The 15,820-nt window shown below is 38.5% G+C and overlaps 1 protein-coding gene across 3 annotated transcripts in view; it reads left to right on the forward strand.

Moving 5' to 3' along the window:
* The window catches only part of LOC150103434 (lon protease homolog 2, peroxisomal-like), a 641,828-nt gene that overhangs the window by 447,670 nt on the left and 178,338 nt on the right, over positions 1-15,820 (forward strand). The window lies entirely within an intron of this gene.

Below are 15,820 nucleotides of genomic sequence, written 5' to 3' on the forward strand. Positions count from 1 at the left end.
TTCGCTTGGTTGAACAGCGGGTAGGAGTGATGACAAGAGGCCTTCTCTGGAAGTTGCGAAAGGAAACTGTGAGCAAGAGGGTGAGGAGTGGTTTTTTTGCATGAAGGTTGGTTGAACCATGAGTCTTGATAGACTTTGTGTTTCTTAGGAAGGACCTCCCACGATGAGTCTTTTGACTCCATGGAGTCCTGGATAATAGTAATAATAATAATAATAATAATGCTTTATGACATCCCTTCACAAGAATTAGATGGAACAAAACCACAGTGCTCTACAGAAGTCATTACATGACTGAGAGACTGTTTTTGGAATCAGCACAGCTTTAAAACATTTCAGAAATCTCAACAAATATATCCTTAATAATTTACCAAAAATAGGAGACAATCCTTGTAAGATTCACTTACAAGGACTGTCCATTACATTACCTTTGCAATATAATGGACAAACACAAAGTGCTTTCATTCATTCATTCATTGTGTTTGTCTATTGCAATTTTGAAAATGTTCCCACCAATAACTGATTGTGAGGTGCTTGCATACTTTATACTGTTACAAACCATTTGTATTCTAAAAATACTGGGTATAAAACCATTGAAACATTAGAAGCTAAATACATTATTTATTTTTTTCTTTTGATGAGAATTAAACTGCAAAATTACAGATGAATAACTGGCAGGAAAAACACAGACAGCTTTAAGTGAGACTGGTAAACTTAGCTTCATTTGAAAAACTCTTATAAAAGTGTACTTCACATTTGATTGAATGTGAACTCAGGTTGTATTTTTCACTTCTGATTGGATTTGAAGTCAAGTCTTACCATCCAAATGATATTGTTATTACCATCTGAGCTATGGGGAGGCTGTCGATTATGAGAATATTCTCAAGTTGTACAGATTTGGGATTTGTATAGAGAGAGATTGCAGCTAAGGTGATATGTTGAGCCGAAAAAGGATACCAACATTTTTGGAGTCAGAGAAAGCTATGGATATGATATGCATTGTCATCCCCCACCTCATCCCCTCCCAAAAAGAGAGAGAGAAAAATTGAAATATGTTTGGAGATCTGTGTATTATCACGGATAAGGTAAAAATTGAGGTGAGATCTTTCTTATAAAAAAAAGCAGGACTATCTTTTGGTAATACTGAAATTGAAAAGGTTATCATCTAACTAAAACATGACAGATGATCACTGTTAAGGCTTTTTTTTTTTTACTCATATTGCCCATTCTACCCATACTACCAAATTAAGAACATTTACTGGCCTGGTTGGCCAAGTTGTTAGCGTATCCGCTCTCCAGCTAAAAGGCTGCATGTTCGAATCCCGCCGTGGGCATGGATGCTTATGATTGTCTGTGAAAGTACTAGTGGTGGTAGGCAGTGGTAGATGCATTGGTGTTAGATGATAAAGGTTGGTGGAGTAGTGAGATGAAGAGTTGTAGAGTAGATGCCCTCCCTCGATGAGTCTTTGGACTCCCTGGAGGTGTGATGTAATAATAATATTTTTTTTTTAAATTTTAATTTTAATTTTTTTTTTTTTTTTTTTTTGGAATCATGCAAGATTTTGAGTGACCACCTACAGGAAAAAGAGAAATGAAGTCTAGTGTCATCAGAAAAGCTATGGATAGGATTTGAAGTTAGAGGAAATCATTTATGTATTGGTGGGAAGAATACCAAACCATATCATGTTAAGGAAATTAACAATGTAGACTAGATAAAAACTAAAAATATTTAATTACTATATATTTAATTAATCCCCAAAGTTTTGGCTGGTAATAAAAAGTGCACACATGCACACTTCAGTAGCATAGATGGAACAGGAGAGATTATAGGATGGCCTAAAGTCCTATAATTACACCATTAGTTGAGTGTTCTTGGCTGTTGGGCTAACTGTCTGCCAATGAAGGTTTCCCATATGAGAGGAGTTTGATACAACCATATTTCTTTTGGTGGAAAAGTTGGTAAGAGCTTCAGCAGATTTGAGGAAAAGCCTTTTGAATTTAAATTTGCTTTGGTTGAGTAAGTTGGCTTTTTTCCAATGGATCCTGTGCCAGGTATCCGGCACACGGTCTGCTAATCCTTAGCAGCTGTAGTGGTGGAAATGGATGTATACCTGGTGCTCTGATGACAGTTGGCTATCCTACCTATTTCTCAATATTAAGAACATTTGCAGCTGCAGGGCACCTGGTACACTCTGGCTAAATCTAGAAGTTGTAGATAAGCGTTGCTAGCTTTCTGTGCAGTTTATAAGTGGTCACAAGATTGTACAGATCTTGGCCACTTTTTCGTCTTATTTGGTGAGAGGTGTAGCTTTTGGCCAAAAAGGTATCTTTTATGTGGTGAGGTCTGTGTTGAGTGCAATGTTATCTGAGCAAATTAATTTTGCCCGGTGGACTAAAGTTTTTATAGTTCCAAATTTGTTGGGGGTGGGGGATGTGACTGCTGATGTATTGGATGTATTTACTTGTGTGTGTGTGGGGGGGGGGGTCTGCAGACTGTGAAGGTCAGAGACCATTTGGTTGTTTTATAATTAGAGTGTCTAGGAGGAGCAGATTGTTGTTACTTTCTATTTCTGTTGTGAATTGGATACTTTGATGTTGGCTGTACAAATGAAATAGGAAAGTGTGTAAGGTGTCCTACCCATACTGCCAAATTATGAACTCATCGTCTATATAGGTAGACAAATAGTGGGTTTAAGAGAGGAAGAATTTAGGACATTCTCTTCAAATGTCTCCATGCAAAAAGTTAGCCAAGTGGGGAGAAAGAGGAGAGCCCATGGCATCTTCTATTTGTTTGTAGAATTTTACTTGCCAAACAAAATAAGCCTGAGTTCATAGTGAACTGAAACAGGACTGAGATATCAGGAGGAAATTCTGCTTGGATAAGAGCCAAGGTGTCCTTAAGTGGAACATTTGGGAATGTGGGGGGGGTCTGGAATTGTAGGGGGGGTTAGAATTCCAGAACCCCCTCCCATATTTTATTAACTTCCAAAAACCTATAAAGAAGATGTACGGCTACACCCAATTGTAGATGGCATAGACTCACCTGCCTACAAACAAGCTTAAACATTTAGTCAGGATGTTTTCTTGTACTACTGGCAATACTTTAACATATCAAAATTTCAGCCCATTTCCAGTATACAAGACCTCTCATCCTCATTCACAAATGTTCCACTTAAGGATACCTTTGCTCTTATCCAAGCAGAATTTCCTCCTGATATCTCAGCCCTATTTCCTTTTGCCTACTCAGCTAACTTCTTATCATAATCTGATTTTGCCTTCCTTACCATGCTAGTCACCTTTCTCCTTATATACTCTCCACAACATTTTTTTTTTTTTGCAGCTCTTGCTTAATGATATTGCTCATCCATCCAACTCCTACCTGATTGACCCTCCTGACCTTTGGTATACAGAGTGATAATGCTTTCTCCAGAAACCCCTTGACTCTCCTCCAATACTTAAATAAGAGTTAACTCCCATTCTCTGTCATCTTTTTACACTCTCTTTTCTCACTGGTACTACCCTCATTATGGAAATTAGTTCATATTAACCAATCCTTAAAAAGGGAGACAAATCTATCCCCTCAAATTACCATCCAATTTCTCTTACTCCAGTTCCTTCCAGAGTAATGGAAAGAGCTATCAGTTCTCTACTGCTACACTATCTGGAAGACGCTCAGCTAATAAATAATTGCCAGTATGGTTTCCATCACTGTTGGTCAACAGGTGATCCAAATCAGTACAAGTACCATTGAAAAGTCAGGCAAGTCCCAAGTGGTCACCCTTGATATCTCCAAGGCTTTTGAACTGGGTCTGGCACAAAGACCTGTTCTAAAATCGTGTATTCAAGGAACTTTATTCAAAAATCTCTTGTATACCGATTTTAGTAGTAAGCAAAATTCACTAAAAATACTTGTGGGTAAAATAGAGAAATTTTCATATTTTTAATTTGGAAATAATATTTTTTGTATATTACTGAATATTTTCACCTCAAAGGGTTTTGTAAAAGAACAGAAAAATAAGTGTAAGATTAATTGTGTCTAAAGAAACCTCTTAGTCACCGGTAATTCCAGACGGATTAAGATATTAACAAATGACCTGGGTCAACAGTGTGTGTGGGGTTTCCTGTCTGAACACGATGACTGAGAAGGGTGGCGGGTGCAGACCCCCCCCGAAGTACTAAGGGGCGATGATGTAAGCGTACCCCAAGGTCATTGGAGCCAGATAAATAGCGGGTTGCGATAGCGAGAAAGGGAGTGGTTGTTGCTGTTGTCGCTGTTGCAAGAGATTCTGCTTTTGGCTTTTGATGTGAACGGACATATTATTTTAGACTGAGCTTGATTAGATCACATACAAGGTTTCTCAGAAATCTCACCATTGCACCGGCGGTGACACAGTTTGATTCTTACTGTCTCCCCCCCCCTTTGCATGAAACATGCAAGAGGTCAAATGGCCGGCAGGTTCCACCTGCAATGTGGACCAGTGGTGGATTTAAGGTTTTATAGGGAAGTAGGTTTCGAATCTGTGACCAAGTGAGATACTGATACTCCTTTCCCCATTCAGTAAATGCTACAAGACTAAATACTGCTAGTAGACCAACTCAGTCTACAGGACTTTCTGCTGGCAGGCCCCTAGCCCTGCGGGATTGCATATACTGCTGTCAAACAATTTCTGCCAGCAGGTGATCGCTGCTCGGATATGGAAAACATCAAGGAGCAGATCCAGATCCTTAATAAGGAGCAGTCCCTAGAGGTACTGAAACTTATAATAGGCAAGCTTGAATCTGATTGGCCTGGTTTTATAAAGCAGTACATTCAAACTAATGATCAGGATGGAGAGGAGGAGGAGGAGGATGAGATATCACAAGAAGAACTCATTACTGCTCTGTCACCAAAATCTCCCTGCCAAAACAACTCACAGGGGGAGCATTCTAACAAAAGACAAAGAACTACAGAGGACCGAATGGATGAAGACTCACATACACCAGATGTCCCGAGGAACACTGAAAAGGTTCCACCTGTTATACTAAGGGACAAGGACAAATGGACCACTGCCATCTCTTAGGGAACATCAAATCTCATATTCCTGGGCTCAAAATCAAGATGGAGTCAAAATCCAGCCAGCCTCAGTCACTGACTACAGACAAATGACAAAACTAATGGATAACAAAAGTCTTCCTTATCACACTTTTGCTTTACCCAGTGAAAGGAATCTCAAGGTAGTACTTCGTGGGGTAACTGAAGGTGTCACCTCTGAAGAAATCACTGCTGACCTTATGAGTCGCGGCCTGACCCCAGTCAAAGTTAGTAGGATGCTCAGATCAGATAAACAGCCAATGCCACTAGTGCTGATAGAGATTGACAAGATGCAGAAAAACATATATGAACTGACCGCCATCTGTGGCCTCAGAATCTCCACAGAGCTGCTAAGGAAAAAGTTGTCAGCTGGGCAGTGCCATAGATGCCAAAGGTTTGGCCATGCCCGAAAACTTTGCAAGGCCAATTTCAGGTGTTTAAAATGCGGCGAGGGCCACCAGACCATCATTTGCACCAAGCCAAGATCCACGCCAGCTAAATGCGCCAACTGTGGAGGACCTCACCTTGCCAACTACAAGGGGCGCATTGCACACCCAGATAACTGCGGGTCAACAAAAGCTGTCCCTACCACACCTTACAGAGATGCTCAAGGCAGCCACACAGGTCGGCCACTGGTCCAAACAATCTCCAGTCCGACAACTCAGGAAAGAAATTTAGCTGCAGCAATGACCAAAACTTATGCTGAGACAGCGCAAACAAAGGCTATCCCATCCCATGAACAAACAAGCTCTAATCTAACTTCTGTGTTAACTGCTTCACTAGCTGCCATGCTACAAGAATTTAGCATGACAAATTCTTCACCATCCTCCACAAAAAGATTTCTATAAGGTACCCACTCAATTTTGACAGCCCTCAACAATGAATAAAAGAAAGTATCAGCCTAACTCGCTCATGATTACTGCATGGAATGCAAACGGACTGAGCAACAAAATTCTGGAATTGCAAGAGTTCACTCAGAGACACAATCCTGACATAGTATTAGTTAATGAAACACATTTCAGGCTGGCTAATAACCCTAAATTATGGAACTACATTTTGCACAAAACAGATAGACTCACCAGCAGTGGAAGAGGGACGGCCATTTACATTAAAAACTACCTAAGCCACAACGTCCTGGCCAATCCACAAACCAAAAATCTAGAGATAACAGGCATTGAAGTTCATACTAAAAATGCTGACAATATCAAAATCTATGGTGTATACAATCCACCCAGCATCCCATTACTGGTAGCTGACTTGGACTCCATTCTTGGTTCCACAGACTCCATCATCATGGCTGGTGATTTTAATGCCAAGCATACAGCTTGGTATAGCTCCACAATCAACAACAAAGGGCATACCCTTAACCATTACTCAACGAAAAATTCTATTGTCATAGCAGGACCCACAGCCCCCACCCATCACAGATGTACTTGACATTGTCATCCTCAGAAATTGGATACCAATATCAATTGGAAACATCAAACATACTCTCTTCCGACCACAACCCCATTCTGCTTAAACTCTGTACACGAGCAATTCTCTCCTCCGCACACTTTCATATCTTGGAACAAGCTCTCCAGAATTCTCCCAGAGCACATTGGCCCAGTCCCTATTATTTGCAATAAAGAGGAGATAGACCTTGCTGTAAACAACCTAACCAGTCAAATCAAAAAAGCAATAACATCGGTCATGAAAACCATAGTCTCTCACCCTAGCGGTCAGATCCCTGAAGAAATCATGGACCTAATCAGGTTAAAAAACAAAGCCAAAAAGAAGTACTATAATACAAGAGCTCCTCAAGGCAAAACAACTCTGAATAATTTAAACAAGTTCGTGAAGCCCTGCAAAAACATCAAGCCATGATTGGGAAACTAAGCTGTCGAACTTAAACCCAGAGAACAGATCCATCTGGAAATTCTTGAAAACCCTCCGCACCAAAATGCAAATTATACCTCCAATTTAGACTAATGAGGGAGTAGCCCACACTGATAGTGAAAAAGCAGAAGCTCTAGCTGACAACCTGGAAATCCAATGTAATCCCTCTTACGAAAACCTGAATATCAATCTTATCTACAAGGTTCACCGCCGAGTCAAGCAGGTGTTACAACAACAAAAGGATAACTCAGAACTCATCACACCCACCTCTCCAGCAGAAGTTATAAACATCATAACCCATCTGAACAACAACAACAAGGCCCCAGGCCCAGATGGCATCTCGAACAGAATAATCAAACTACTCCCCAGAAGAGCCATTGTCCAGCTAGTCAACATAATCAATGCCATCATCAGACTCAAGCATTTTCCTATAAGTTGGAAAATGGGAGACATCATGCCAATCAAAAAGATTGGAAAAAACTCTCAACTCCCCGAAAGCTAAAGCTACAGACCTATCAGTCTTCTACCCAGCCTTGGAAAGGTGGAAGAAAAAGTCATACTTACAAGGCTTCAAACAGCAACTGATAAGCTAGGAATTATTCCGGACGAGCAGTTCGGTTTCAGAAAAAATCACAGTACTACTTAACAAATACACCGACTGTTGGAACACATTACAAAAGATTTCATCTGGAACTTCTACACAGCTGCAGTCTTTATAGATGCTGCAAAGGCGTTCAACAAGGTATCTTCATCAGGGTCTTCTCTATAAACTCATCAAATTCAATGTGCCAATTAACCTTGTAAAAATAATTAACTCTTATCTGACAGACAGATTCATACAAGTCAAAATAAATGAAACTCTTTCAAATAGACACAAGATCTTGCCAGGAGTGCCACAGGGCTCACTTCTGCCCCCCCCCCCCCCTGCTATTTTCTCTCTACATAGCTGATATCCCTAAAAACCCTGATTCAACAATCACTGCGTTGTATGCTGAGATACTGCTTTATTAGCAAGATCTTGCAGCCCCAAACTAGCTATCAGTAGACTTCAAAACAATATCCATATATTGGAGAAATGGCTGATCCAAGCAAACCCACTGAAGAGTTCAGCCATACTGTTCTCTAGGAAGAAACTTCAGACCAATGAAGACATACACCTGCTAGGAATCAAGATTTCATGGCAGAGCGAAGTAAAATATCTTGGTGTGATGCTGGACAAAAAAACTTCAGTTCACCAATCACATAAAACACTTGAGTTCCAAGACATTGAAAGTAATCACACAACTCTACCCCATGATCAACAGAAGAAGCAAACTGGATACCCTGAACAAACTACTCATATACAAGATGGTAATATGCCCAGTCATCACTTATGCATCTCCTGCATGGAGCCACACCTCGCATGCAAATATCCTAAAACTGCAGAGGATACAGAACAAATGCCTGAGAATGATCCTGGACGTCCCATGGTTAATTAGAAACTCTCAGATTCACAGAGAAGTCAACAATCCCTACATCACATCCTTCCTTCATGACCTAGCAGAAAAGTTCTTCGCCAAGACAAGCAATCATCCAAACCCCCTGATCAGGCAAGCTTCAGATTACAATGAAGCAGAATTCTGCAAATACAAAAGACCCAAGTTAATTCTATGCTCAGCTGAATATGGCTAATCTCACTGCCCATCCAGGGTGAGCTTAAAGCTCAATAACTCTCCAATCAAAAAACTTCCCTCTCAGACAAAGGAGAATATGAAAAGCATATATGCTTCACCCATCAAACCGGAGCTTTTTGCATTCTGCGAGAAAGGGAGTTCAGTGCAGCGATTCAGCTTGGTTCCTGGCAGAGCAGTTCGTGGAGTTCGAGTTCGACTAGTCCCATTCCCTGGTCAGCGGGAAGTTTCGAGGTCACGTGGGGTTCCGACCAGAAGTTGACGAGGTCCTGGAGTCAAGAAGTACGATGATACAACATACGTTGCATCATCGTACTTCTGAATGATTTCTAATCGCCATCGGAGACCTGTGTTCCAGATAGTAAATGCCGAGAAAGTGACGTGACTAAGATAAACGTTTGTAGAAGAAATTAAATGTTGAGTTTTCATGCCGCCAAGATCCAAATGTTTGCCGATATTAAGAGGAGATCTCATGAAATCCCGGAAATGATATCCAAGTGCAGTACTAAAGTCGGATGGTAATAGAAGGAAGTGATTTCAGGGATCATTCAGAAAAGACCAGACATCTGTTCAAAGTAAGATCTTTCCTTTGTTAGCTAGAAATAAGAAGATTGTGATGGTGATTTAATTAAGGGACTTGTTTTATAGTGATACTTGAGGACTTTAGGCCTTATGCTGATATTTGAAGTATTTTGTTATATGTGAGAGAAGGTCTGGCTAAAATTTAAGGTGAAGCATCGTGTATTTAATGTTATAGCTATTGCCTAAACCTGCAGAATGTTATGTAAGAATTGATCTGAGTATTACCAAGTTTAATGAGAGAAAATTATAGTCACGTGATCTTACTAGAATTGATTATGATAAGGAACTAAATTGTAAACGTAGTCATTAGTTGTCATTTGAAGCTAATTTACTTAGTACTTAAAATTGACCCATTGTACATCTTATTGATGTTAAATAAATTGTTTTCTTGTTTAAATAACTTGCCTGATTTCTATTTCCAATGCACTACTCATTAATTTGAATCTGTGAGCCTTAAGGTAGATATTGTCACGACTGCATAACAGAAAATTTAAGTCGCTAGATATAATTAGAATTAAGAGAGAAAAGTTTTGTGTAGTTTACTGTGTGTTATTTTTTGGAGAGAGATTCAACTCCCACCCATAAATTTGGTGGTGCAGCTAGAAACTGAATAAATTTTCCAAATTCAGTTGAGAATAAGCACCAGTAGGTCAGACAAAGAGATTGGCTCCAGCCATAGGTGATTTCTTTGTTCTGTAAGTTTTTGCACACACGAGATTTATTATTTGCAGTCAGAAGTATAATAAGGGTCAAGAAGATAAGCTTTAAACGAGATAACCATAGTTGTTTACAAAGGCGCAGAAGACAAGATATAATTGAAGATTTGATAACATATTTTAATAAGATTAATAATAAAATTAATAGATTTTAACACTGTTAAATAAATTCCCATCATTTGGTCTGCTCCTGACTTCTGCAGTTGGACTGACTACTTTCTGACTGGACATGCACTTCAGGTGATGGTTACTTATCTTCTAAGTGTACAATGTTGGAGCCCCACAAGGTTCTGTTCTGTAACTCACCCTATTCCTTCTACACATATCGGCCACTGAATTAGAGACCTTTATGCAGATATACGTAAGTTTACGTATATCTGCATATACGTGCAGTGTATATTCAAAATACCTGAACAGGTGTGTCACCATGGGTTCTAGGCAACTATTTGAGAATGCTGCCAATCAGTAATTGTGAATAGGGTTGATACAATGGGGAAAATAAAGGATCTTTTAGAGTTCAATAAAAGTCTGTTTGTGTGTGCCCATCTGGAGGCAGCCATGATTTTGAAAACAGCAGAGCCAACGAGTTTCTCAAAAGGTAAGATATGCTGGGTGTTCAATCAGTGGAAAAATAATTCACATTATTGGCATTGTCTAAAAAGGCTTGTATGGACAAACAGAACTTCCTGTGTGCAGCAATTGATTTTGCTAAGCATTTAATGATGGCTGTTCCCAACCCATATCTCGATGAACTAAGTGCAGGGATTTAAAGAGGATTGGTATTGCCAATCACATGCCTATACTTAAAATAAAAGAATATGGTATACTTCAGCATACTACCAGCCCAGTACATAGTTTTGCTGACAACAGCACATTGCATTTCTCCCTTTCATATGACTAACTCAACAATGCACAAATCCCCACTTTCTCTAGAGCCTTTACCACTACCACTTTAAATACAGATCCCCAAAACATTCCTCAATAGGCTGTTACGTCACCACGTCATGGCTTTGTTTTAATTTATACTTGTTTTTCCTTATTTAGATCTAATTTGCCTTTACCCTAATTACTCTCAAGATCTAAACCTAAATTTTGCCTTCAGTACACGATATAGAAAGACTATCTGTATATCTGGCCGATTTCTAGATTAATCACGTGTATCAATTACTCGGACAAAGGATTTACCTATTGTTAGGGACAAATCCTTTGTGATTACTGTCTGAGATTGTCTCCCGATCCTTCTTCTTTGAATTTGGGGTCAGAACATCTCCACTTGGCCTTTATCCAAGTGGTTACTCATAGAGGTCATCCTACTCGGCTTTACGGAATGTCTGGCAATGTGCCCACATTGGTCTGGTTCTGATGCCACATATTCTCGTCAGAGCTGCCAGTTCAGGAATTCCGTCCCGAAGAGATAGCTAGTCAGGGCGCTGGAACTGCGGGTGCCGACATCTAACATCTCAGGGTGATCCGGAATCCATCAGAAGGCAAGAGAGAGGCCCAACATCCAACCACGTAAAACGCCCGGAAAGGGTCAGGATAACAAGATAAAAAGCCTCGAGTGAGGGGAGCAAACCCCTTCTATTCTGCATCCTTGGCGCCCTCTTTACTGCCATGTTCTTCTGTTGTTTTCTTCTGCATGCCACTCGTCTCCTTTGCCCGCGAGATGATCTGGTACACCACGTTGCCTTGTGTAGTACCTTCCGGGAAAATGAACTAGCGCCACTTTCCGTGTAAATGCTTATGCCTCAAGCCAAACACTCACCCACGAACTTTGGACTTTTGTTTACATCTTGATAAATAAACATTTTATTTCACACAGAATACCCTTTTATAGTTACATTTTAAAAACTGGAAATCTTTACTTAGATTTCCAGTTTTGCATTATACACATATTTAAATATCTTGAAGATAATTATAAATAAGTTTTCTTTTATAATTTTACATTTAAAGGTGTTTATAGCCCTATATACAATCCTTTTGATAGCTTAAGTACAAGTTTCTCCTTGTTGATATGTTAGACTTGTTAAACCTTGAATGAATTAATTTTTTTATAAATTCTCCCATTCAAGATCTAACAGGGCCAACACCAAGAAGGAAAAAAAAAATATTAAACTCACTAATATTTTGCTGGGTTTTTTACCCAGCATCATCAGAGCACAATAATAACTGTGATAGGCACACAGCACTAAAGTAAGTAATTATGTAAACAATTTAAATTGTAACTGACAATGTTTTCACATGTGTGCCTGTCATTGTGCTTTGATGATTCTGGTTAGCAAAACCAGTGAAATATCAGTTTAATAAATATATCTTTTTTCTTGGTGTTGGTTATACCATTAAGCATTGTTATGAATAACGAACAACACTTTCTTTACATATTCATCAGTGGGGTTTATATCATCTTTTCCATTTCAATACAAGTAAAACACAGCTGTCTTTTTTCACACAAAAAAGAACCTTTCTCATCCAAATATCTTTTGGCTCAAACATATTACAAATATTGTATCCTCTGCCTCCAAAAAACCCTCCTTGGGTTTTCTTTTTTTTCTTGAGGCATTACTTTAACTTCAAACAACTTTTCTAACTTGATACAAATCACAAATCCATCCAACCATTGAATATTGCTCTCGTGTGTGCTCTTAAGAGCTCCCTAAAGATACTGGACTTTTGTACTAAAAAAAGGTCAGATTGAGCTATAATCCTTCACTCACTAATACAGGTGCTCAGTTTCCACTGCTTGCATCTTCTACAGTATTTCTAAGGCTGACCATATAATACTTCTAACTAATACACCCTCACAGTGCATCTCAAAACTTGCAGAATAAATTTTTCCTCCATTTCTTCATTTGTTCATTTCTTCCACTGCTGCCCTCTGGAACAGTCCTCTATCTTATGTGTCTTCACATGAACATTCATTTAAGGAACTTATTCATTTAAACATGAACAAGTTCCTTCTTGACCATACACACTACTAGTGTACTATAGGTTGACCAACCACTCATAAAAAAGTTAATTTATGTATTTGTTTTTTATTAGTTTGCCTTTTTTTTGGCTGTAGAACTGTTTAAAGTGTAATAAAATAAGTGAGCAAACATATAGGTTCTCAAAAACACTTGTAAGTTTTGAAGCCTTCTCGCACATTGTGAATATCTATATCTATATTGTGAATATCTATTGTGAATATCTATCTATAAACATATAGGTTCTCAAAAACACTTGTAAGTTTTGAAGCCTTCTCGCACATTGTGAATATTCATAAAGGAGGTGATCGAACTCAAGCATCAAACTATAGGCCTATCTGTGTGTCGGGTGTTGTGGTTAAGTTGTTGGAGAAGCTTGTGAGAGCTAGAATCCAGAGTTGGGTTGACAACAATGGTATAATCTTTGATGGACAGCATGGATTTGCTAAAGGGAGGTCGTGTTTTAGTAATCTACTTACTTATTACAATAAAGTGACTGCTTCCTTGGACAGAGGAGAAGGATACACAGTAATATACTTGGATTTCGCAAAAGCTTTTGATAGAGTGCCTCATGATAAGTTGACAGTCAAACTAGAGCAGATGGGGTTGGATATTAGATTAGTGCATTGGATTGGAGACTGGCTATCTGATAGGTATCAACAAGTTGTGTATGGGGGTGCAATATCCAGGAAAAGGAAAGTCACTAGTGGAGTGCCTCAGGGATCTGTTTTAGGGCCATTACTATTTAACTTGTATATTAATGATATTGGCAAAGATTTGGATGGAGATATTCAGTTGTTTGCAGATGATGCAAAGTTGGGAAGAACCATAAAGAGTAGTGAAGATGTTGTGGCCTTGCAAGAAGACTTGAATAAATTGAGTGATTGGGCAAGCAAATGGGGGTGTGAGTTCAATGTTGCAAAATGTAAGGTTTTAAAATTTGGAAAACAAAGATGGGATGCAGAATTTATGCTTGGTAAGAATATATTGTTGGAAGTAGAGGAAATAAGAGATCTGGGAGTGATAGTGGATAAGGATCTGAAATTTAGGGGTCACATCGCCAAAATTGTGAAGACAACACAAAGACTTCTGGGAATGATGAGGAGGACACTGACGTGTAGAAGTAGGGAGATTCTTGTTCCATTGTATAAGGCTTTGATTAGGCCACACATGGACTATTGTGCCCAGATTTGGTCACCTGGTTTTCAGAAGGATGAGGAGATGTTGGAAAGGGTCCAAAGGCGACTGACTAAGGTAGTTTCTGACCTCTGGAATGTCGAGTATGAGGAAAGATTGAAAAGATGTAATTTGCAGAGACTAGTGGAGAGAAGGAAGAGGGGAGATATGATAGAGACCTACAAGTTGGTAAGGGGTTGCTATAGGATCAATGGTGGAGAAGTTCTACAGCGAATAGTGGGAGATCAGGGGAGAACCAGAGGTCATCCCTGGAAACTGTATAAAGAGGGTGTGAGTAGGGGAGTGAGAGGCAGGTTTTTTTCGTGCAGAGTTGTGAATGATTGGAATGCCTTGCCTGAGAGTGTGGTGTCTGCAAGGAGTTTGAATGTGTTTAAGACCCGGTATGATGAGATGTGTGTGAGATAAAAGGACCTCCTAGATGAGTCTTTGACTCCATGAGGTCTTGTTTAATAATAATAATAATAATAATAATAATAATATCTGTTTACAGTACTGAGATTTTTTTAAATTTTAAATTGTTTGATTTGCATTATACACATATTTAAATATTTTGAAGATAATTGAATGTTGACTGTTATAATTCCAGGATGTTTTAAATTGAAAAATGTAAATATATATATATATATATATATATTTTTTTTTTTTTTTTATTATTTACATTTTCAATTGTAAAATTCATGTTTTAAATTGAAAATGTAAAATATATATATATTTTTTTTACATTTGCAATTTAAAACATGCTGGAATTATAACAGTTTAGTGCAATTATATATAATATTTATATATTTATATTTATATTTTATAAATTAAATTAAAATAAATTAAAAAATATATATATATATTTATTTATAAATATATATGATAATCTGTTGTATTTACTCGATATGAAAATATATTCATATTTTTTACTGACCGAAATCTGAGAAATAGACAAACAATTAATTTATTTAACCCACAACATGTTTTGTCGGAAGGCCGACTTCTTCAGGCGTGAGAACATTGAAAGCAAAATAAAAAAACGCCACAGAGAAACATTGTAGAACTACAAAAACGACTATAAACTTCAGTTAAGTTTCAACTGTAGCTACAGTCTGGGCTAAAGTTCTATTGTTAGGCATCTGTGAGCGTTTGACTTCACAAGTGCGCCAGTATCTGATAGCAGAGCTAAATGAGTCCGGTAAATTGTAACTAAGGTTACTGTTTATGTGATGAGAGTCCAGGACAATTTCTTTAGACTTGACTATGCGGCGTTCTACTTTGTCATGGCATATATGAAGGTTTGAAATTGTTGTCCAGTTTATCTCATGTTGACAGCTTTAACTATTTGTGTTCACTGAGAACAGGACATGGCTTGAGAGGGCACTTGCTCTGGTTCTGTTGTAAGCAATGTCTCTGATGTTCCTCGAGACATAGAAGGATGGACTTCTCAGTTTGGCCATAATATGGTTTCCCACAGTCACATGTGATTTTATACACCCCTGGAAACTGAAGATTGTTATGAGCCTGTTTGGGTTTGCTTAGAATTGATCTGAGTTTAGGAAGAGTAGAAAAGCACGTTTTTATGTTGATTTTTTTTCAAAATTCTTCTTAGTTTCTGGGAAAGCGAGCTGATGTACGGTAAAGAGATATAATCTTTGTGGTTGTCCTGTGTTTCTACGTTGTTTTGATGACAACGGTATAGTTGTTTATTAATAGTTTTTGAAGAGTAGCCATTATTTGCGAAGGTTCTTTCTAGATGTTGTAGTT

This window comes from Typopeltis vanoorti, chromosome 9 (genome assembly GCF_054136105.1).
Source record: "Typopeltis vanoorti isolate ZY-2024b chromosome 9, IOZ_Tvanoo_1.0, whole genome shotgun sequence".
In the NCBI taxonomy this organism is placed as follows: Eukaryota; Metazoa; Arthropoda; class Arachnida; order Uropygi; family Thelyphonidae; genus Typopeltis; species Typopeltis vanoorti.